At 41.1% G+C, this 25,253-nt stretch overlaps 1 long non-coding RNA gene across 2 annotated transcripts; it reads left to right on the forward strand.

Moving 5' to 3' along the window:
• Positions 1 to 1,700: 1,700 nt before the first annotated feature.
• Positions 1,701 to 11,487, forward strand: LOC102030661. 2 transcript variants are annotated; one of them, XR_261767.2, is made up of 3 exons: positions 1,701 to 1,895; positions 10,931 to 11,065; positions 11,137 to 11,487. It is a non-coding gene; the product is annotated as an uncharacterized LOC102030661 (long non-coding RNA). The 2 variants fall into 2 exon arrangements; XR_001234927.1 differs by lacking the exon at positions 1,701 to 1,895 and adding an exon at positions 5,428 to 5,868.
• The last annotated feature ends 13,766 nt before the right edge of the window (positions 11,488 to 25,253 follow it).

The raw sequence follows: 25,253 nt of genomic DNA on the forward strand, positions 1-25,253 counted from the left end.
TTAGAGACAATACCTAGGATAAACACTTTAAAAGTGAGAAACATTTGTTTTGGTTCACAGTTTCAAAGGTGTCAGTCCATGGCTACTCAGCTCCATTGTGGTGAGTCAGAATATCATGGTGGGAACATGTGGTGGAGCAAAGCTGCTCACTTCATGATGGGCAGGAAGCAAAAACAGAGAGGAGAACAGCGGCTAGGAACACAATTTACCCTCCAAGGGTGAGGGTACATCCCTAATAACTTCCTTCCTCCTAAATGGGTCCTACCTCCTAAAATTTCCACCATCTCCCAATAAACTTGTAACTTATTATCAGTGGATTAATCTATAGATGAGGATAGAGCATCTTCCATCATCCAGTCAACTCCTGCATTAGTCACTTTCCCTTTGCTAGGAAAAAAATACCCAATGCCCTCCACCTGAAGGAAGCAAGCTTATCTTGCCTCACAGTTTCAAAGAATTCAGTCCATAGCTGGCTCACTGCAGAGGAGAACAGCACGGTGAAAACACAGCAGAGAAAAGCTCTGCAATCCATATGGCCTTGCTCTTTGGCTAGCTGTGCTTGTTGCCTATGGCTTTCCTTGGCAGTTGCTCCATATTCCAGGCATCTAAGATTTTCTGGGGTCTTTGCTGCAACTTTGGCGTCAGCCGTACAGCTTCATGCACTGCCCACTCAAAATCTCCTGACAGAGACTGTGTTCATGTCACACACCCTGTCTGGCTTCCAAAGCCTTTTAAAATTTAGGGGAAAGCTTCCATGATCCTTTAACTTCTGTATTCTGCATCCCTATAAAACAAGTACCATGTGGATGACACCAAGATCTGCCACAGAAAGGTCTGCCACAAGCTATTCAAGAAGTAGCCAGGCCCTCTGGGAGCTTGGGCAGGGTAGCTTGTGAGAGCCTGCATGGCTAAATTTGGGGGGATACTTCTGTAGGCAGCACTGAGGAGCAGAGCACCATGGGGCTCTCTTGTCCAAACAGTCTTTCAAAAGAGTTGACTCTTTTATATCCTTCTGATGGGCTTATGATGGGTGAGATCTAGCCAGTTCCAGAGATGATCCCAGTGAAAAGTTCTTGGCTTCTCTTGAATAGCTGTAATCTTTCCAGCAACCATAGTCTCTTGGCCCCAAATTTATGCATGCTTGTTTCTGGCAAAATTGCAAAATTTTTACATCTTTTTGCTCCCAGTTTTCTTTGTAAATCTGGTTAAAATCAGTTGGCACTCTCTATTCCACAGCCTGAATGTTGGCTACATTGAAATTCCTCCATAAAAAATTTAGTATGGCAAAGTCTTAGGACATGGACAAGATGAAGACCATTTCTTGGTCAGAATCTAGCATGTATGCCCTGCTAGTCCCCTTCCCAATAGAATCCTCATTCCTAAGTGAAACCTTTCCGACCTGGTCTATAGTATCTGCATTCCTATCAGCCATCTGGTCTTCTGACCTCCCACCAGCATAGCCCATTGAGATCTGCCTACAGTATTCTAACACATCTCCAGCCCATTTCTTCAAACCTTTCCAAACTCCTCCTGCAAAGCATTTCCAAAGGCTTCTGAACCTCAATGTCTGGTATGGTTACCACAGTGACCCCACTCCTAATACCAATTTTCCATATTGGTCATTTTCGCATTGCTGTAACAAAATACCAGACATCCACAATTTAAAGGAGTTTTTCTTGGTACACAGGTTCAGAGGATTCAGTCTATGCTTGCTTGGCTTCAAAGGCAGTGATGTCATGGCAGATGGAAATGGTAGAGGAAGATTATTCAACCCATGGAAGCTAGCAAGTAGAGCAAGAAGGGAGGAGCCAAGGACCAGAATACACATTTCCACATAACACCTTCAGCAACCCAACCTCCTCCAACCAAGATCCACTTCCTAAAAACACATTCAGGTATGAATTCATCAATGGCTTAATCCATATTAATGATCATGGTGACCCAGGAGCCAATCATCTTCTAAAAGCCCCACTGCTGAACACCTGAGATTTTGAGGGTACATTTTACATTGAAACCATAATACTTTCTGGAGGCCCCACCCTTGAATACTACTGCACTGGGGAATCAATCCTTCAGTGTGAGCTTTTGAAAAGCAATTCAGATCCAAACTATAGCATTATGTTCTTGTGCCCAGAGGCTTATGTCCACCTCATGAAACAAAATGCCTTTAATCATCTCTGTGAATCACTAAATTCTGAACAGTTCCAGTGTTTCTTAAAAGTCCAAGTCTAAAGACTGAGATTCAAGGCAAAATCTTTTCTATGAGCTTCTATAAATCAGCAGTAATATCACATATTTCCAAGATAAAGTGGCACAGGGTCTGCTTCCAAAGGTGAAAGTAAGAGAATAGTAAGGAAGTGTGACACCAAAGCAAGACTAAAAACCAGCAGAGCAAATGTAAATCCTACAGCTATGTTCAACACAGAGGGTTCACATTAGCATAAAGTAAGCTTCAAAATTTTACCCCTATGACCTTAATGGCTACTGCTCATATAGTCTCTCTCTTGGTTTGGTTTTGCTTATTCCTGGCATCTCTAACTTTCTTGGGTCCCTCTTGCAACTTTAGCATCATTTTCATAGATTCACGCATTGTTCTCTTAGGTACTGCTTGTAAGGACTTCAACTCTATCTACACCACCTGGCCTCCCAGGCTTTGTTTGATATATCAGTGAAAACCTCTGTGACCCCACAGCTCTCACATTCTGCATGCCTGAAATACCAGTATCACATGGGTGATACCAAAGTTTGCCAGCAGCAGAACTGTAGCCAAGCATCCTTGGACCACAGTAGCAGCAGCCTCTGCATACCTGGGCACTGGGGAAATTAATCCCTGAAAAAATAATTCTCTGGGTGGCCTGGATCAGGGTGCACAGGAGCACTCTTCCTGAATAAAATGTTTATACTTTTTATTGAAACAGGATCTTCTTATGTCATCCAGTCTGGCCTAGAACTCAAGGTCCTCCTTCTTCTGCTCCCTAAGTGTGCAGTACCACTCTTGACTTAATTGAATTATTTTTCCTTGAGCCTACAAGGAGTGAAGTTTGACTGATTGCTGTGATACTCCAAAGGCATTTAGTGCAAAGTATTTGGCTTCTTTTTAATGGTGCTAGCATCTTTAGCAACAATAGCTCACATTTTCAGAGGTTTTAGTCCAGAGTCACCTGACTTTATTGTTTCTGAAGTTTGTAAAGCAGAACATTGTGGTGGGGATCCTGTGGTGGAACAATCTGCTCACATTCAAAAGGTATATTTTATAAATATACCCTTTAAAGTATATTAAACTTTACTTACCTAGTTGGAAAACAGCTTCTACCACCTCCCAAGTACAAATTACCAAGAGCATCAGTGCATTAATCTATCAACAAGGTTAGGATTCTCATGATCTAGTCACTTTCCACAGGCCCTGCCTCTGCATACTGCTGCACTGGGGCCCGAACCTTAGGGGACAGTTCAGATCCAAACCATGACAACCAGCTAAGTTGGATCCGAGGATAGTCACTGAATGATTTCTTTTTCTATAACTTAGCCAGAAAAAAACGCAGGGTCAGATACTTTCAGATGGTTCCAGGCCTTCAGAAAACACATCAAGTGAAGAAAACTATGGAAATTTGTTTTGTGAAATCAATAAGGTACTACAGAATAACATGCTAAAAGGAACCTACAAATGTCTCCACTTTTTATTTTTACAAAATTATCACAAATATATAAATTAGAAAACTTTCACATTGTGCAAAATGTTTAGCATTCATCTCAGTGTTCATCTCCTTTTACTGATCTTGTCCCTTGTGTCCATTTTTCCCAGTAATCACTATTTCCCTACTCACTTGGAATGCATCTGTTTATCTTCAAAGCCTTAGCGGCACTACTGGGTATTTCTAATACATACATTGCTTCTCTGGAATGCAACCAGTCAGGAGCAAGGGGCCAGGGCTGGGACCTAGGGGCCACATGAAAGATAGAAAAGCCTGCAAGAGACAGTTGGTCCTTCCTGTTAGATAGCTATGTAGCTGCAGTGGTCACTGACATGTTAGTGTAGAAGATGATACCAAAGCTGGGCCACAGGAGAGGACAGATTTCAAATGCAGTTTGTTAGGCCTGAAGAGTCTGGGTAAGACAAACGTGACACCCTCACACATTTAATTGACTGCAGGGAATTTAACCTGAGGCATCTTGATTTGGACTGTACCCTCTTCTTGCTCTGCCTGTGGGGATTCCCTGGTCCTGAGAGATGCTATAAAAAGACAATGCTCCAGGGCCACCTTAGGAGAAGGCAGCTTTTTGCCACCTCTTCTGGGTGTTGCCATTAGCAGGAGAGGGGCTTGGCTCACGAGGCAGAGTGCAGTTCTCTGCTATAGGTGCAGCCTCGCAGGCAAGCTTTTCCTTTCTCTTCCTTTTTTTTTTTTTCTCTTCTATTATTTTTCCTCTTCTTTTTTTTTCCTTCCCATCTCTTCCTTTCCTTTCCTTTCTTCTTTTCCCTTTCTTCTTTTCTTTTTCTTTCCTTTCCCATTCTTGCTTTGCTTTGGTTATTTCCACTGTTTTCTTTTGAATACTTACTTTTTTGTTTGTTTGTCTTTTTGAGACAGGATCTCATTATGCAGTTCAGGCTGGCCTTGAGCTCACTTTCTAGTCCAGGCTTGTCTCGAACTCACAACGATCCTCCTGCCTCAACCTCCTGAAGTGCTGGGATTACAGGAGTGTGCCAGCACACCCAGCAAACTATTTTTCAGAATTGCGTGATTCTTTTTTATTTTTTTGGTGGTACCAGGAATCGAACACATGACCTCATACTTTTAAGGCAGGCACTGTGCCACTGAGCTATATCCCCTTCCCAAACATGTTGCCAAATTTATTTATTTATTTATTTATTTAGTACTGGGAATCAAACTCAGGACCTTGTGCTTGCCAGGCAGGTGCTTGTGCAACTGAGCTATATCCCCGGCCCTTTTAACACTTACTAATAGATATGCCTACCCTTACCATGCATTCAAGTCACCCCAAGGCTCAAAAATTTTAATTCACTTGATCAGGAATAAAGCCCAAGTGCCAGTAGCTTGAAGATCCTCCACTGGCCCCAATGTGCAGTTTAATGAGATTCCCAAACTTGGACAGCCACTACCACAACTACCACGACCACCGTTGTGCTTCTACTGCTTTCACTATTTCAGAGCGTTACAGTCACAGACGTAACCTGTTACCCACCCTGAACTTCCACAGGGCTAATGCTACGTGTCTTTGCTCTTCTGGAATTATATCAACATCGTCTCATAACAATTTATCATTTTCTAATTAGAACTCTGGCAACAAAGTCTGGCAACCACAGCTTCTTACCTAAAATGGAAATGGAAAATTAGTTATCAGTTTATAAATACAGTTGTAAAGTAGACCAAAAAACGTCTCAAATTCTGGTGGACCTTGGGAGAAAAACAATTTAAGTATACTCTGTAGTAAAAAGGTGGGAAGCTGTCTGAGAAGGTTACCTTTAAAGTTGGTATAAAATTAGTTCTGGGCTTTGAACACACAATAGCAGGTAAATGGAAAAACATCCCAGAAAGTCACCGGTGGCCTGAGGAGGCCAGTTAGGGGATTTGTATTTGCCTGAGATAACACACACTCAGATACGCAAGGGAGGAAGCCAGTGGTCTCTGCACTGCTCTCACTTGCACTCTTACTTCCACCAGCATGGCAGCAACAGCCTTCGCCCCATCTCTCTCAATCCCTTGGGAACAGGCCCTTCAAGACTTGTCAGAGAAGTATCACAGAGGAAAATACTAGAGATTATTGTCTGCCAAGTCAAGCTCTTGCTATCATCCGGAAATGTTTAACATAAGTGAATCTTTAACTTCAAAAAGTGGCTGTTCTTGGTCTCAGGTATGTAAACATGGCAGGACAAAAGTCGCTCCTGTTTGGCAAAAAGAGTTTTCAAAACATCAATTAGAAAGAGTTGGTATGCCTGATGAACACCCACCTCGACAGTAAGAAAGAAATTAGGGCTAATTATGAGCATCTATCCCTCTTCCTTCTGCAAGCATTTGCTTGTAATTATGTACCAAGGAGGTGAAATCAAGCACACTTTTTTTGCTGTATTTTATTTATTCATATGCTCACTAATCAAGAGAATGTATCATTACCAGGCATTACTCCAGCCCTAGAAATAGAAATGTGAGCAAAATAAACGCAAAGCCTTATGGCCATGAAGCATGTAGGCGAGTGGGAAGGTAAGATTCCAAAAGTCAGCATCAGTTAAGAAGTGTGTAGCCGTGCAGCTGTTACTCGACACTATTAAAACATTTGTGATGCAGACATCTGAAAAAAGCACATGTCACCTTTGAATACAAAGCTATGCTATTCATGTCACCCTCCACAAGATTATTTTTAATTCACAGGTTCCCATTCTCTGAATTGATGGAATCAAGATCAAACTAAAAGAGAAAATATAATTTTATGTTCTTATGCTCTCCACCCCTAACCACTTACAATTCAGCATTAAGAAGCCAGGAGAGGAGCTTGGGTCATTCAAGTAGAGTTTACTTCTTTACAGATGATAAGCAAGACAATGCACTGTGTGTTTAGGGACTTAGAGGTGAGAAGAGAAAGAAAAGCAATCTTAGAAAACCTGAAAAGGAGTTTGGAGACCAGTAAAGTAATTTTGAGCACATTGACATTTAAATCAGATACTTCCATGTAATAAATATTTGCTGAATATTTCCCTGGGCAGCTAGATTCCATAGATAGAGTGACATTGTTTCTCTTAAGACGTGAGCACTTTGTGTGTACAATGGGAGGGTATAGGATACATTTCAGCTCTCATTTCCAGCAGGTAATCCCGTGAAGAAAATAGTATAATGTGTCTGTGGCTCAGTGTAAAATTATCCCCGGCAGAGCTTCTGGGACATCATTGAAGCAAATGCAAATGTGTCACCTTGTTGGCTTGGCTCTTGTCAAGACGAGTTATAAAGACCGGAAGGCAGCAGAGAGACCTGGAGTCATAGGTATTCCGGAAGTGGAAGCCCTACACCGGCAACAAGAGTGGCTTTGCCTAAAATGTGTCCAAAGACAGGGAGACAAAGAGTGGATGTGAAGAGGTGCCACCAACATGTCCTCGGGAAGCCCTGTACCGCACCACACTGTCCCGAGCACTTACAAGAAGTGCTTTGTCAGAAGCATAGGGAAACTTGTCAGGGAAACTGCACTTTCCTTTTATTTTTTATCATTCTTACATGAGTACGTGTGTGTGGTACATCAGGTTCACATTCCTTACATGGGGTTGGTGCACGCAGAGAGCATATTCCAATTCCTTTTTCTACCCCTGCCCATCTTCTCTATCCCCTCCCCTCCACTCTTGATCCCCTTCCCCCTAAGAAACATCTGTCTCCCTACTTCCTGTTACCTTTCATTTTGCTTATTATTTATACTTTGGGTTCTCATGTAAGAGAAATCATGTGATATTTAGGCTTTTGTGTCTGGTTTACTTCATTTAACATTATGGTCTTGAGGCGCATCCATTTTCCTAAAAATGACTCAAATTTATTCTTCTTTATGGCAGAGTAGTACTCTACTGTATGTAAATACCACATTTTCTTTATCCATTCATCTGCTGATGGATATATACGCTGCTTCCAAGATTAGCTATTAAAAATTATATTGCTATAAACATGAGTGTACAAGTAAAATGGGAGTTCTGTGCAGAGTTATTAGAGGACTGAGAATGCTTTTTGTGTTGAGACATAATCTTACTATGTGTCTCAGTCTGACCTCAAACTCATGATCCTCCTGCCTCAGCCTCGGAAGTGCTGACATTACAGATATACCACCACATCAGGCCTAGACTCCTTGGGTTTTAAGCATCCCTCCATTTAAAATTTTTTTCAGATCATTTTCTTTACTAGTACATGTTTGTAGTGCATAACGTTTCGATTCCATGTGAGGAGCTGGTACATATGCAAAGTACCTTCCTGAAAGAGGTGAAGACATCATATTGCTGTGATCCATGCACACTCGTGTCTACAGCAGCACAACTCACAGTAGCTAAACCTTGAAAGTGGCCTGTATGTCCATCAACACATGAATGGATGAAGAAGTGCGGCATTTGCACACAATGGAATGAAATTTTATTTTAAGGGGCTGGGAATGTAGCCCTGTTAGAGTGCTTGATTTCTAGCATTACAAAAAAGAAAGAAAAGTATTTTAAGGTGAAGAAAAGTGCTTATATTTTGATGCATTAGAGATTGATGTAGATTTATTTTACTTAACAGTATGGTCTTCGGGTCCATCCATTTACCTAAAAATGCCTCGCATTTACCCTTCTTTATGGCAGAGCAGTACTTCATCGTGCAGAAGTATCACATTTTCTTTATCCATTCATCTGTTGGTGGACAAATAAACTGCCTCCAGGATTTAGCTATGACGGATTGTGCAGCTTTAAACATACGTATGCATGGATCACTGCAATATGATGATTTTAACTATCTCAGAAGCATACCTGAAGAAGAATAGTTGGGCCAAATGAAATTTCTAGTTTTAATTTTTTAAGAAATTCCCATACTGACTTCTACTAGTGGTTGTACTACTTTACATTCCCACCAATAGTGTTGAAGTATTCATTTCCCCCCACAGCCTCCCCAGCATTTGCTATTATTTGATTTCTTGATGATGAACATTCTTTCTGGAGTTTCAATGTGCACTTTTCTAATGGCCAGCAATGTTGATTCAGAAATTTAAATATCACATTTTCATGGTTTGTGTCTATATGTCCCTTCAAAGCCTCATGCAGTCATGAGGTGGGCTTCTAGAGTTTATGATTGATCCATGGTCCAATGCTGGGATTATGGGTGTGAGGGCTACACCTGCCCTGCGGCAGGTAGTTTGCATACAATAAAAGGGAAGAAAAGAGACTTGAAGCCCTACCCTCTTGCTCCTTCCTCTCTTTTGCTCTTACTGGTTTTGCTGTTTTCTGCTGTCATGAACTTGTTGGCCTTGCCATGTGCCATTCTGCCTTGGCACCAGGTAAGTGTGAACTGAAACCTCTACAAACTGTGAGCTAAATAAACCTTTCTTTCCTTAATTTTGGGCATCAGGTATTTTGTTTCAGCAATGAGAGAAAAGTAACCAACACAGAATTTGGCACCAGGAGTGGGGTCATTTCTGTGACTATACCTGACCACGTGGTTCAAAAGCCTTTGGAAATGCCATGTGGGAAGAGTTTGGAAAGGTTCAGAGAATTCACCTGAAAGAGTAGCACTGGAACACTTTAGGCTGTTCTATATGGGAGATCTCATCAGCACTCAGAAGATCAGGAGGCTGATAGAAATGCTGCCAGTAAGGATTTCGGGGCTCAGGAGGTTTTTGCTGGGAAGAAGGACTGCACTGGTTGTTGGACTCTAGATGATGTGTGTTATAACATGGCAGAAAGTTTGTCTGCATTTTGCTCTGGTCCAGAGACTTTGTCTGAGACTGAGATTAAGGACAGTGGACTGATTAATCTGGCAAAGGAAATTTCAAGGCAGTCAAATATTGAGGCAATGGAATGGCTATTGTTGGGGGCTTTTAGCAAGATTTATGCTGAGAACCAAGAGCAAAGAGCTCAGCAGGGTGCTTTAAAGTGGTGTGGGTTTGACCAGAAAGGAAGCTCTGGTAAAGCTGTGGACTGCAAAGATAGAGCTGAGGAGATCTCCATTGCTGAGAAGGGACAAGAGAATAGAAAAGATGGCCTGAGGTCATCATAAGAAGCTGCAAGTGTCTGCCCTTTGCTGCCTCAAACCTGTAAAAGTGAAAGACTTTGCTTTGAGGAGAAAGCCACAGAACACCATGTTCCAGAATGGAGGTGGAAGCCACACTAGGTTCCAAAATGGCAGTGATGCAGAAAATTTGTTCCTCAGAATCAAGTTCAGAGAACTCAGTGATCCAGGTACTCAACCCCTACAGCCAAGAGAGAAGAAAGCCTGGCTACTGCTCCAGCCAGCAGCAGACCTTGGCATTATCCACATGGTGCTAGTTTTAGGTGCACGCGGAATGCAAGAGTTCTGAGGTTAAAAAAGCTTTCACCCAAATTTCAGAAGAAGGCCTGGGAGGCCAGGCAGTGTGCCCCTGAGAGGGCAATATGTGAGTCTGTGAGTAAAAGCCTAAAGTGCAGGGCAGACCTCAGAATGCTGGAAAAGCCAGGAATGTGCATCATCTAAGGAAAGTTGCAAGGATGGAGCAAAGCAGGCCTAAGAGAGAAGCCATGGGAGCTACAGCCACCAGAAGTGCCATAAAAGTGGAGCCACATGGAGCTCACAATTTGCCACAGATTGCCTTGGAATTGGCTCATGGAGCTACAGGACTTAATGTTTGCTCTGTTGGATGTTGGACTTGGTTTGGTCCCAGTGCTCTGTTTTCCTGTTTGTACCTTTTGGAATTGTAATGTCTATCTTGTGCCACTGAATCATGGAAGTGTTTAACTTTGCTTTCATTTGTACAGGGGCTCACAGCTAAGAGTTTGCCTTTTATCTTGGAGGAGACTTGGGGCTTGGACTTTGCAGCAGTGCTGAAACTGTTAGGACTTTGGCAACTCCTAGAGATGGACTAAAATAGTGTTTCAAACCTAATGATAGGGATTAACAGTGGTTGTTATATTACATATTGTTATCTTCAACGAAGTTGTTCAGATTACCAGATGTAAGAATGGAAGACTGTTCAAACCATTAAAGAGAATAAAAAAAATTATTAGATAAAACATTAGAGATAATACAGCTTCACTAGACAGATGGTAGGAATTCACCAATGGTTGTTAGATTGCACATTGTTGTCTTCATATCATTGGTCAAAATACAAAAAAATTTTAAGCATTAACTGTTCCTTTCAGTAACCCACTAGACATCAGAAGTACAGTTATCCTAGCTATCCATATATTTTTTTTTGCCTTAGTTTTTTCTTTCTTTTTCTTCTTTCTCAGGTATTATGTTATAGTAATGAAAATGGACTAACAGGGATTCGGATGGACATCCTTGGAGATGCTGATTGTAGCTGCGGTGATGCCCCAGCCAGCTCTCTTTCCTCCAGGCCCATTTTGTCCCGTCCTGCAGCCATTGTAAGTCTGTCTGCTAGTGGCTCCCAGGGGCTTCCTCTCCTGGAATTCTAACACAACTGTCACCTTCACAGGGAGTCTGATGAAAATAGTTCACTGGCCCAGAGTCTGATGCAAGTTACAGTACAGTTCATACTCCAGAGCGCCCCATGGAATCAGGCTGCAGAGGGTTCTGGCTGATGCTGTATTCCTATTTTGCTCTTTCCCCTGCTCGATCTCACTTCCCTCATGCCACTTCTCCTGAGAGTGCTCCCTTAAGAAATCACATGCACCAAAATTCTTGTCACAGGCTCGGCTTCTGGAGAATAGGACCTGAACTGTCAACTTAACTAGTCCTGTTCGCTTAGAGAATGCTTTCTGGAGGTCACAGTGCTTATAATATGAAACTTTAAGTTCTAATAAATAAAATAAAAGTCACAAACAGACATGGATGTATTAGTGTCAGTATTTTTGTGCTTTGAGTTCCTCCACTGAAGAGATTTTCAAAGATGATAAATCTCCAACAAAATATTTGTCTTTCCTTTTTGTGAACTATAAAGTAATTCATGTATCTATTTACTGAACAACCTTCCTGAATTCAATTAGAGTCAGTGCTAGTCAGCTTCCTGTCACTATAACACATGTCTGACATACTCAGCTTACAAGGAGTAGCATTTTATTTTGGTTCACAGTTTGGGAGCTTCCAGTCATGGACAGGCAGACTGGGCAGCACATTGTTCTTTAGCTTCTGGAGCCAAAGCAGCATATCATGGCTGGAGCGGAACAAAACCCCTCACCGGGCGGTCATGACTTGAGGGGTGACTAAGATCCCACAGTCACTTTCCTATGCATGCCCCAATGAGCTGAAGACTTCCCAGTGGGTTCTACCTCTTAATGCTTCTGCCATCTTCCAGTAGCACCAAGCTGCCAACCAAGTCTTGAACACATGGGCCTTTGGAGGTAAAAACCATAACAGCACACAGCACTCTCATTTGCTAGGGACTCGGGCGGAACCAGACTGCCTCCTGCCCTTCCAGAGCTCAGATAGCGTCTGGGCCTCCCTCACTTACCTGCACAGGTGAGCCGAGGCTATGCTTCAGAGCACTGAGGGGAGCAGGGTATATTAGTTCTCCCTGGTAAGGGAAGCAAGCAGTTACACCACTGTCAGTGAATTTAAAGCAGTGGTAAAAAGGAACCAAAAGTCACTGTGCTTTTTATTCCATCATGTACTGGAAATTCTCAACAATGGTAGTGATAATGTTCTCTTCCCATCTACCCTGAATGCCACTGAGGAGAGCCTCAGTATTATCTGCTTTGGAAGCCTGTGGACAACAAGGCTTAATCCTCAGGGACAACAGCTTCCCCATCACTCCAGGAGTGGGTGGAAAGAGGGTTTGAGAGCAATTTCTTCCAAATATCTATCAGTCTCATCCTTCACCCCATCACGTTCCCCGGAAAGCACAGGGAGCTGGTTATGGAATTTGTATACTGGGATCAGGCTAGCACACAAGAAATCTGTTTCATTGTAAATGTGCAGATTTTATCTGAAGTGAAGGTTCTTTTCAAAAGAAGCACATGGGAAAAGAGGATAAAATCTAACACTTTCTGCAGGTCAGGATCCGTGTGGGCTCTGAGAGAGGAGGTGATCTCTTCACCTGTGCTGGCAACAGATTTAAAGTCAAGAGACCAACTCTTCATTCCTGGGGACTTAGAGGCAGCAACTTGCTTACATTTTGTCAATAAAACGGGGTAATTAAGGTTCTGAACAACTAAGGACTTCTTCCTATGCAGCACGCTTGCAAAACAAGAATGAGTTTTCAAACCTTCACAAGTTACCGAGGAATTAACATTCCACCACCTGCATCAGTCATCAGTATGAGCGAGAGCGACCAAGCACATTATTTTCCTGACCTTGCACATTATGATGCTCTGGTTTGATACCGTACTGCCCCTGATTGAGACACGTTTAAAGAGTATGGATTATATTCTCGGTGTTAAAGGGAATTTTCACACGTGCAGATTTTCTTCAGGAAACTATGAGTAAAAACAAGAGAAATAAGTTTATTTAGCAGAACTTTGTGTAGACCTGCACTGTCCAATCCTACAGTTACACACCCCATGTCGCTATCTAAATTAATAAACACTCAAATTTAAAACTCAGCTGATTTTTATTTGAAAACAATTTAAGGTGCAGATGGAAACTATATCTGCTACTCTGAGCAGCTACTTTGAAGATAACAATGTGCAATACAATAACCGTTGTTAATTTCCTGTCATCTTTTTTGGAAATTCTGTGCCATTTTTATTATTTTTTAATTCTCTTTAAAGTAAAAGAAAGAAATTGAGAAAATAAGACGAGTTCCCATGTGCCCTTTACCAAGATGTCCCCAGTATAGCATCTCACGTAACCATTTCCACAATTACTAAGCCAGAAAATTAGTGTTGGTGCAATACTATGAAACGTTTAAATTTTACCAGTTTTACCAGGCACTTTTTTGGGGGTATGGTGCTCTGAAATTTTATTTTAAAGGTAGATTTTTTTGTACCTATGATTATAATCTAGATAAATTACCTCTTTAGAACCATACTTTCCTCAAATCTTAACTCTTTGCAATCACTGATCTGTTTTTCATCAGTATAATTTTGTCATTTTAGAATGTTACGTACATAAAACTATACACTTATACTATTTATATAACATTTAGTTATATAATGGTTTATTATATAACATTTTGAGTGTTGTTTTTTTTTTACCATGCAACACAATGTTCTGGAAATCCATCAAGTTTTTACACATATCAGTGGATATCAGTGGTTCGTTTCTTTTTATTAGTGAGTAGTATTCCATTATATGGACATACAGTAATTTCTTTAACTATCTGCTGAAGGGCATTTAAATTGCTTGCAGTTTTCACTTTTACACGTAAAGCTACCATGAAAATTCATGCTTAGATTTTGTGCTCACTTTCTGGTGAGTGATTTATTGATTACTCAAAGACATTCTCAGGTATAATTGCTGCTTTATCTATTTCTCCATTCTGCTCTATTTTTGATTTATGTATTTTGAAGTTCTATTGCTTGGTGCATACATATTTATATCTGTTTTGTGTTCTTGGTTGGTTGAGTCTTTTGACATTTTGTAGTGTATTTCTTGTCCTTAATAAATTTCTTTCCTTTAAAGTCTATTTTGACTGATAGCAATATAAACTGATTAATGTTTGCAAAATATATCTTTTTCCATTCTCCTACTTTTAAATTACGTATAAGATACTTGTAGTTGAAGTGAGTAAACCTACTTTGCTAATCTGTCTTCTAACTGGTGTGTTTAGTGTGTGCACTTTAATGATAATAACATGTCAGAATTCAGGTTCTCATTTTACTATTTGCTGTTTGTTTATTCCTACTTTTTTTTTTTTTGGTCTTCCTCTTCCTGCCTTGCTGTGAGTTACATAAACATTTTCTAGAATTTTATTTTAATTTACTTATAATGATTTTATTTCTCTTCATATAATTTATAATATACATTCTTACAGGGCCTATTACTATGCCAAAAGACATAGAGATATTTTATTGGCACTTGAAACTCTTCTCCACCCCATATGGAGTATCAGTGTCTTTGATGTCATTGCACATACACTGAAAAACACATAAGACAATGTTACAAAATGTTGCTTACAGCCCTGAAACATAATCTTTTTAAAACAAGAGGAAAATAATATTCCATTGTATTTTCTCATGCATTAACATTTCTGTTGTTATTTCTTCATGGTCCAAGTTCTCTCTTTATCTTTTCTTTTGCGCCTGAAAATATCCCATTTTATTGACAAAATGTAAGCAAGTGACTGCCTCCAAATCCCCAGGAATGAACACTTGGTCTTTTGACTTTAGATCTTTTGCCAGCATGGGTGAAGAGATCACCTCCTCTCCCAGAGCCCACACAGATCCGAGTCCTCTGACCTGTAGAAAGTGTTAGATTTTGTCCTCCTTTTCCATTTGTTTTTTCTTTTCTCAAAGCACCTTCACTTCAGATAAAATCTGCAGTTATAATGCATCAGATTATAAATGAAGGCAAATCTTCATTTCCTTCACCTAAGAATATCTATTTCACCTGTATTTCTGAGAAATACTTCAGTTTTGAGTTGATAATTCTTTTAATCCCTTGAAAACTTTTATACCAACTCCTTCTGTAGTTTCTGAGGAGAAACTATTGTTTGACTCACTGATGTCTTATAATTAAAAGTTGGATTTTTTTCTGGTTGCTTTTAGATTTTTTCTTTGCCTTTACTTTCTAGAAGCCCAGTTGTGAGATTTCTAGTTGTGGTGTGGGTTTATTTTGGTTTATGTTTTTGGAGTTTGCTGAGTCCATTACATCTGTTGACTTACATTTTCCACTAAATTTGGGGTGTCTTCAATCATGATTTCCTTGTATACATATTCATTTAGATTTTAGAGAATATTGAGTTTCACTGAGGCATTTTCACATAGAAATACAGCGTTTTGGGCGTATCCATGTCCCAGCATCCTCCCTTATATCCCGCCTTCCCTCTCTTTTCCCTGTCTAATAGCTGCCTTCTGCTTTCACGTCATGGTGGGAAGTTCCCAAATATTAGGGAAATAATATGACACCTCCCTTTCTAACCTAGCTTATATTACTTAAGATGATGATCTCCAGTTCCATTCACTTTCCTGCAAATGACACAATTTCAATCTTTCTGGCAACTGAAATACATGTATAAATATTAAATTTTCTTTTTCCATTCATCTGTTGCCAGGCACCTGTGCTGATTCCACATCTTGACTATGAAATATTGCCCCTCAATAAACATAGATATGCAAGTTTCTCTGCAATTTTCAGACTCTAATTTCTTTGGATAGATACTGAGGAGTCAGACATATGGTAATTCGAATTTATTTTTTGAGGACCCTCCATATTGATTTCCATAGTGAGTGCACTGATTTACATTTCTGCCAACACTCTTATTTCTTCCTTTGAAAACTGTCTGTGCAGTTCACTTGTGCATTTTTATTAGATTAACTGTCCTCTTGTAGTTAATTCATTTTTTAACTTTTTATATATTCTGGATATTAGTCTCCTGTTGGAAAAGTAGCTCCAAAGATTTTCTCCCATTATGTAGGCTGTCCCTTCACTTGTTAACGTTTCTTTGGCTGTGGAGAAGTTTATAAATTTGATGCAATCCCATTTGTCAATCCGAACTCTTATTTTCTGAGCTATTCGAGTCCTAATCATCAGGTCCTTGCTTGTGGGTACATCATGGAGTGTTTCCCTATGTTTTCTATTAGCAGTTTCATGCTGCTACTAGAAGGTTTCAGGACTCATATTTATGTCTTTGCTTCATTTGAAATTGATTTCTGTACAGGGAGAGAGAAAAGGATGTAGTTTAAATCTCCTACATATAGATAACACTTTTCCTTGCTCCGTTCTGTCGAAGCTGTCTTTTCTCCAATGTGTATTTTTGACTGCCTTGCCAAGAATGAGATAGTTGTAGCTGGTAGATTTACTTTTTTTTTTTGTATTCCATTGGTCTGTGTGTCTGGGTATTTTTGCCAGTACCATGCTTTTTTATTACCATAACTCTGAAGTATACTGTGAAATAGGGTGTTGTGGCCCTTCCAAAATTTTTTGGTTTTGTTCAGGACTTTTTTTTAGGCCCTCATTCTTTCCTATCTCTTTCTCAGAGCCCAGTGACACAAATATTAGATATTTTCTTCACATATCCCTGGACTCTGTTAATTTTTAAACATCTCTTTTATCTCTCTTGTTCGGATTACATAATTTCTGTTGATGTACTTACTGTACCTTCAAGTTCCTCTAACGTCTCCATGCAGCTATAGTGCCCGTAGTATTGTACTTCCATTATTGCTATTTTTCAGCCCCCAAAGGATCTCTTTTTCTCTTTTGATCTCTGTTTCCTTGCCTAGGCTTTCTTTTTGCCATTAATTCCAAGAATGTTTGCAACTTTTTGCTGGAGCATTTTATAACTGCCTCAAAACTTTGTCATCTCATTCCAACCTTTATGTCGCCTTGATATTGGTATGGATTTATTATCCTCTCTCATCTGAGTTAAGATTTTCCTGGATCTTGGTATAATGGGTAATTTTGGATTGATCCCTGAAATTTTTGAATTTTATGTCAACCAATCCTGTTATATTTTAAAACTTTTTTTAGCAGACAGTGAACCCTAAACACATGACTTTGCTCACTTCCATGAGTGAATGTCAGTTTAGTTTCTGAAATCCTTTGCTGTCTCGATCTGCCTGTGTGTACCTGTGAGCACCTGTGTGCTCCTCCAACTCCAGTCTGAATCCTGGGCGATGTTACACACCATAACGCAGATCTCAGTTTTTGTTGTGTTGTTTCTGGCTGCTTTCATGCACGTGAGCCATTTTTTTCAGCACGTAGGGAGAAACAATCCAAGAATTTAATCACAAAGTTAAAGGATCTCTTTCTCTAGCTTATCCCTCTCTGTAACCACATCCCCCCAAATCCGGTCTCTAGCTTGCTGTCTTGCTTAGTGCTTCGCTAGCCACATTTTCAATTCTCAGTAGCTAGAGGTTGTAAGTGAATTCTGTACTATATAGGGCAGGTGTAGAAAATTCCTATCACTTCAGAAAGCTTGTATTATATAAAGCTGGTATTCTTTTTCTCTGAGTTTTAGGTCACTCCTTCTAAAGATGATAAATTGTAAAAGAAATCAAAATCACAAAAATAGATGAGGAAGGTGAAAAAGAAAAAGTATAAAACCTGAAGATACAGAAAAAGTAATCATGAGAAAGTAGATAGTCATTAAAAATATCCAAAGGAATAAGTCCTGATTTTTTTTTTAAAAAAGAGTCTAGAGTCAAGTGTGGTGATGCACACCTGTAATCCTAGCACTTGAGTCTGAGGCAGGAAAGTCATAAGTTTGATTCCTGTCCAAGCAACTCAGGGACTTAGTGAGACCCTCTGTCAAAAATAGTAAATAAAACGTCCTGACCCAACTCCCAGACAGAGGTTCTCCCGGCCATTCTTGGTACTTTGACAGCTTTACATGCCAGAGACCAGAATTTCTTCTCAAACAATCGGTTTGGCCTTTACATTCTCATTCTCTCCAATAAAAATCATATGCACAATCATAATTTTAGAGAGCAAAAGCCACTTTAAAATAATGTGAAATTAAGATTCCACTTTAAAATAACATGGACACAAAAACTACAGATCAGGTTGTGCCTATGCCAGCCTCCTTGCTGCTTTTAGTCTTGGGAAAGTTAACAGAAATCAAGATCCCACATGGACTTCTGTTCCTGGATCTTCACTCCCGCCCAGACCTTGAGGAAGAAACACCCACTGATCATGGGGTCCTGGTGGAAGGATCACTGCGGGCCTCTTCTCTTATACATCCTTGAGCTTATGGACCAAAGGGAGAAAGCTCAGATGTGGTTCTGAAGGCGGATCAGTGTGTGAGGGCCCAGAACAGAAGCAAAGGGAGCTCACAGTATCAGGCCGGAGGAGAGGAAATCTTCAGGCAGCAGACTGAAACCAGAGGGGTGAGATGTGCAGACAGGATGTGCAGAGAGCAACACGGAGGTTGGCTTGGTGAAGTGCATGGGGAGGTGTCAGGAGGCCAGGGTTAGATTAGGACCAGTCTCAATCTTTCTAGAGAATTCTCAGAAGCAGACTTGGAAGGATAGACACGACTAGTAGGGAAAAAAAACTCTTTCCAGCAAGGCCAAAAACTTCACGAGCTTCTCCTCATGGACCCTCCCAGAACGATCCTTGCTTCCTTCCTTCTTTCCTTCCTTCCTTTCTTTTTCTTTCTTTCTTAGCACAGAACTCAGAATAAATTTCTTAAAAAGTATTTTTTCTTTTTTTTTTTTTGCTGTATACCAAAATTCTCTAAAATTCTGAAATTTCACATCAATTCCCCTCTACTTTTTTCATCAAAGAATAAGGAGAACACCGAGGATTACACCTGACATATGTATATTTTCACTACCAATATCATGCGTTTTTTCACTGTTAATAAAAACATTTATATTTTTACTTTATAGAAAGCAACCTGAAGTCTGCGTGATGACTTGCCCGTTACCCCGGAGTCCCCAGCGCAGCCCTCTCAGCAGCATAGTTCTGGGGTTTGGGGATCTGCACAAACACAGACAAGAGCATTAGGGAAGCAGAGGGGCCCAATACCACATCAAAAGCAGAATATACTCTAATTATTCAAAGAGCAGATTTTTGATCCAAATGTGACTTAGAAAAAGGAAATATGGCTGCACACAGTGAAAGAGACATACAGTGTTATTCTGGAGTGCTTATTGTCAAGCCATACTAAGGAACCTAGTAATAATTTCTAGGGTGAATATGCTTTTTTCTAAAGTGGTGCCAGCGTGTGGGGTAAAGAGTGAGCCTGGGAGTCACATGAGACCCGGGAGGAATTCCTGCCCCGTCGTTTAGTAGTTCCACTAGCCTGGAAGAATGGCATAAGCTCTCCGCCTCGATGAAGTGAAAGCAATCCTAATGCTTATCTTGCACAGTCATTATTAGGATTAAATGAGATAGTGTGTGTAAGGAGCTTAGCAGAAGAGCTGGCACAAACTTGGCAGGCAATGAATGTCCCTTTCTTCCTTCCTTCCCTCTAACCTGTAATACCACCTCTCCTTCTGGGCCTCCTCCAACATTTCTGCTTCAGCCTTGCTGCTGACCAGATGCCCTCTTCGCCTCCTGTTGGCTCCCGAATTTCTTAAATAAAATCCAAGTTTCTGTTGTCATCACGTGTTTTGTAATTGGCCATTGCTCCTGTTAATTCAAATAAAATGCCCAGCGAAGTAACAAATCCAGTTCTTTGCTACGTTTTTCGGTCTCCTCACTGGACTACTAGACCTGTCAGTGAACAGTTGATTCAAATTTACTTCATTGCTGGGTTCTTGTTTATTTTATGGTGTTTATCTTTATTCCCAATTATTCTAACCCACAGAGAGAAAGCAAGGCTCTTAATAAAACAGAGCATGACATTTCAGTTTTCACAGGACTCGCATTTGTGAATAGTGCATCCTCTTGTCTTGGTTTCGGCACATGGTGCAAATGAAAAGAGGATGGGCTGGGTTCTGTGTATGTGGGCAGCTGGAGCCCAGGGTGCTGCCGGGGGTCCAGAAAAACCTGAAGTTTATTTGAGGGTGTGCAGGGAATAACTTGGGGGAATTCTTTTACACCCATGGGAAGGGTCTACTGTTTTATAAATATAATAAACTATCTTTAATATTGGTTCTTTAAACTCACTGAGAGCCATTTGGTGGTGAACTCCAGGACAGGACCCTCAGGATGGAGATATCATTTCCATTTCACAGTTAGGAAAAGAGATCCAAGGAGCGACTTGCTCGAGAACCCAGAATAAGTCTGCATTCTTAAGCTAACATCTCAAGAACTCATCCCAAATGTAATCTTTAGGCAACTCTTGCACCCACACCTCTTTTGTGAAAGGAAAACAGTGATTTCAACTGTGTACTCAGGCAAGCACTAGGATACGTCCCCTTCCACATGTTTTCACATGTTTTTGAAGTTTTGCTCATTTCTACAGGGGCAGGATTTGCAAGTGCTTAGCCCTGAGTATCTTTGTCTAAAGTGTCTCCTAAAGGGAATGAGAGAGATTGGGTGATCAAAGTCTTTCTCTGCTTCATCTGCTTCGTGTTCATGCTAGTTGGGTGGTGACCCACGGGGGACATCTCAGTGCTGAAAGAGGTGGATAAGTTGGTTTTCTTGCCGTGGTCTTGGGGTGAGAGGGCCGGTTCCAAAATGAAAAGTGACAGAACACTGATCAGGTCATTTTGGATCTCTGCAGGAGGCTCCCACGGAGATCTATGAGTGTTCATACAAAAGCACAGGAGTACATTCTTAGAAACAATAAATGATGTTCCTTGCAGAAAAAGAAGCAATGTAGGGCAGGTCCTCTGGAAGAAGGGTGATGGAAGGTGAGAAATGGGGAATGACAAGCTAATTTGTAAACAGATTTCAGGAGAGCAAAGGGAATACACGACCAGGTGAAGACAAATCCTGGGGAAAAAATTATCACAGGAAAATCCTAAAGAATAAAACATTGCTTCCCTTGCTTCTCACTAGGAATTGTGTGCCTACTTGCTTATCCAGTATAGGTGGCAAAAATACCAGAGTGACTGTAAATCTTTAATAGAAAGGTCAACATTTAAACTCCCAAGCTGTTCATAGTATAACAATTCAGCTGTGTGACCCAGGCAGGGTGCTGCATAAGAACAGGCCTTTCTAACACCCCGTCATATCACTAGCTATGCAACAACCTTTTGAGGTAAATATGAACCCTCCACCCAACAGCAGCAGCAGCCTGGGCGCTGGCAGGTGGCTCCCTATTTCTTCTTTCCTTCCCTTCAGTTTGTGAAATCTGGGAACTGGAAGTGGTATTTACTCCTGGGTCTGAGTAGAACAATGATGGATTCTGAGGTTGTTCTTCACTCTCCGTGTCGACCACGGCAAGGAAACATTCCCACGGGAATATTTACAAAACGGTGCTTCCACTTCTGACCATCCAGGGGGTTGTGTGTGTGTGTGTGTGTGTGTGTGTGTGTGTGTGTGTGTAACGTGCATGCACCCATATTTTAAAGAATTAAGAACAAACTGGCATTTTATTTGAAGGAACACTATGCCTCCCAGAGCTAGACAAATCCACATGATCCTTGTCCAGATAGACTCGTGGTTGCGAGACTGGCAAGATGAGAAGGGTGCGCATGTGATGATGCTTTCACAGAAGGGGCCATATCTGAAGACCATCCCACCTGCAGTTCGCACAACACCCAGCCGTGCCCACTTTGTCTGTGTTACTACACAGACTGCAGGTTTGGGGCTTTAGTTTCATTTTTCTAGGAAACAAGGAAAACAGCACTGCCTTAAAGAGAGCTTCCACAGCACTTCAGCCCCTTCATTAGCATGACCTTTCCTTTGGAGAAAGGGAAACATAAAGCCGAGATTTCCGTGCTTGATTACCAGTACTTTATGCTTCAATGTAGAAACGGACAAAATATAATTTTAAAACCAGATGTGGTGGCACACCCTTGGGATCCCAGGGCTGGGGAAGCTGAGGAAAGAGAATCATCACAAGTTCAAGGCCAGGCTGTGCTAATGTTATATCATTAATTTATAGCTTTAACTTACAATGAAATCAGTTATTGAGCGTCACTAATCCTTTGACTTAGAAAATGACTGCAAATCAGCCTCAATATTTTATTTTGCTGTCCTTCAGTGTGCCATCCAGAAAAACCCTAACACAGTGATGTGAGTCTTTACAAAAAGCATAACTACTGAGCAGCCTCCTGTACCATCTCAACTTTTCAATTAAAGTGATTTCTGTAATGTAGCAAGTGACGCATTTCACTACAAAAATTGAATCACCAATAGTATGTCACAGTTGCTCCTTTTTTTCTCACAAATATGAAAAGTGAAAGAGAAGCATTCGAGATTTACAATAAGCATCCCAAACTCTCCTTGGTAAGATTGCCTGGTGCTTACTCTGCATACAGCCGTGCATTTGCACTGGGAACAGAACACACGCTGAACAGATCCCTAGACTGGCATTTGATCAAGAGCATCATTCGTGTAACGCTTGGACAGTTTCACCTGAGGGGATAGGAGCAGCCACAAACTTTTAAAAGAACATTGAAGCACCATTACATTCCTCACCAATGACACATTTAGCACAAGAAAGGGCATTTTCACAGAAGCCCAAGGAAGCTGTGTTCTGAGTCTGTACACAACCAAGCTGATGCGCGGGCACAAGTAAAGGCAGTAGTGGTATCTCAAGAGTTAAACGAGTAGCTAGACACTGAGCGCGCACGCCACTTCCACTGTTTCATAGAAGACCGTTGAGGCATTGCCTGGATGAAAACTCAGGCCAAACACCGCAGGCTCCCTGAAGGACGCTGCAGAATTCCCGTCCGGTCTGGTCCAGCGCTTGGTACAGCAAAGGTCATAAGTACGTTGGATGGATAACGGATTCTAGTTCAGAACTTCACTGACCGGATCTAGCAAAGGTTTCTCCAGACTCCCTCAATCTCAAAAGGAGGCAGAAAACTCAGCCATGCTTCGCCGTCATTAACCTTGCCACTTGGTCCTCCTAGAAGCTCATTTTTTCATGACCCCTTTGCAATGGAGACGCCTGCACGCTCAACGGGAGTCTGCAGAGCACACAGTAACAACCAAATACTGTGGCTCAAACATCAGGAAAAAACACTTTCTGGGGTCCGCTAATGGTGCAGAATTGCAGTTCAGAGTCTGGGCCACGGATCCCCAAGCCCAAGTTCCCCTCCCCACCTGTCTTTTTACCTCTTCCCTCAAATCAGCCCCATGAACTCAGAGCATTACATAGAACCTAAGGCCTAACTGGATATTCTAGATTTGGCCAGGTATAACCATCACGGTTAGTGGCTACACTTGTCCACCCATAAAGGACCGAGGTAATAATTTCTATTATATACAGTCTGTGTCCTATAAAATAAATGACATACATGCATAATACCACTCCACACTGCATGTGTACATGAGTCTTGGAAGGCTTGAACTGAAGCCCTTTTTCATTACACAGTAGGAGAACTTTCCTATTCAGGAATGAACATCACTCTTTCCTCTGTAACTACTTTTAGAAAATTGCTTGAATGTGTTAGTTCTCTTTCACCTAGAAAATGGACAGTGGACGAGCCAAATAAACAGAGCCTCAAAATGGCCCTGCTGATAATTTTGCTAACTCCCTGAACGTGGTCTCTGTTGCATAAATGAGACTGAAGACAATAGTAAAGGCCCAGCACTTCTCCGCAAACAATGTAGGCTTTGTACGGTGGATGTTTTCCTTAGCTTTTTCCTCCTCGATAGAGTGGTAACAAAAGTAGAGATTTCCCATTTTGTCCCAGAGCCGGGGGTTGTAAGTCTACTGAGGGCAACTGTGCCTTTTCTAAGCCTCTTACCATGGACCACTGAGAAGGGAGGTCTCCGCTTCATCAGCCTCTGGACAGGAGAGCGGAGCTGCAGGGGGGCAGGGGACAGGTCTTAAATGCATCTGACAGCTTTCCATAAAGCAAAATGTTTATCCCTGTTTATAGTGCAGCCCTCTCCCTTTATAATTCCCATGGCCGATGTTACTTTTTATAGCACGTCGGACTGTCTGGGAAGCAGCCACGCTCTTCCACGCTTTGGGAAGCAAATGGAAGGGTGAGAATGTCGGCTATGCTCTCTACAGAGGGTTTCTTTAGAATTTACAAGAAGATCAGTTCTGTGTGTGTGCGTGCGAGTGTGCATGTGAGTGTGTGTGTGTTCACTGAAGCACATATATGCATTTTATGTAACATAGGAGCTTTCTGATCGGACAAATTAATTGAAATAATTTAAGCTTTTCATTTCTATGTATCCACAACTTCTTTGGTAGGTTGACTATATTGTCAAATTTATATTGATTTTTAATAATTAGCTGCATTAATGAATGGGGAGGAGCGTGCTGTGTTTGACTTTTTAAAAACCTATGGAAAACACCAAAAACACCTGTGATCTACTTTTACCACTTAGTATGAAAAGAAAGGAAACCTTCAAGCTGAATTTAATTTTAAAGAGGATACAGGGTATCTTTTAAAAAGATTTTCTTAATCATCTGGATTAATCCTGACTTTCAACTCTAGATAAGAAATAGGATATCCCACAGGAGGATTTGCAGCATGGAGGGAAATTTTTGCCAACCAGGAAAGGCTCGAAGGGTCTTAGTGATTAAAGTTACATTTATTGGTGATTATGTCCATTTCCTGTATGAAATGAAACTTCAAACAAAATACTTAAAAAAGTCAAGAGAAGTCAGCTAAAAAGGCTGGTTTATTTTTAAGTGTAAGAGTGACCATTTTCAAAATGCCTCTTATGGCTTGGAGGACTAAATAAAGTGAAAGTGAGAACTTATCACTGACCCCTGACCAACACTGACACAGTTGTAGCTACACACACACACACACACACACACACACACACACACACACACACGCAATTCATGAAGAATAATAGACTAAGTGTCAGAGATACACAGCTTTAATCCCCTCAAGGGGCTCTGGGAACCGAGTAACTACAGTCTGAGTCACTGGGGCCAGCCCTAGACTTTCTGGATGGTTAATTCCATGTAATTCGCTGCAGCCCTTCTAATTGGTTAAGATGTGTGCGACACCCTGC

This window comes from Chinchilla lanigera, unplaced genomic scaffold, assembly GCF_000276665.1.
Source record: "Chinchilla lanigera isolate Chin_1 unplaced genomic scaffold, ChiLan1.0 scaffold00035, whole genome shotgun sequence".
NCBI classification, from domain to species: domain Eukaryota; kingdom Metazoa; phylum Chordata; class Mammalia; order Rodentia; family Chinchillidae; genus Chinchilla; species Chinchilla lanigera.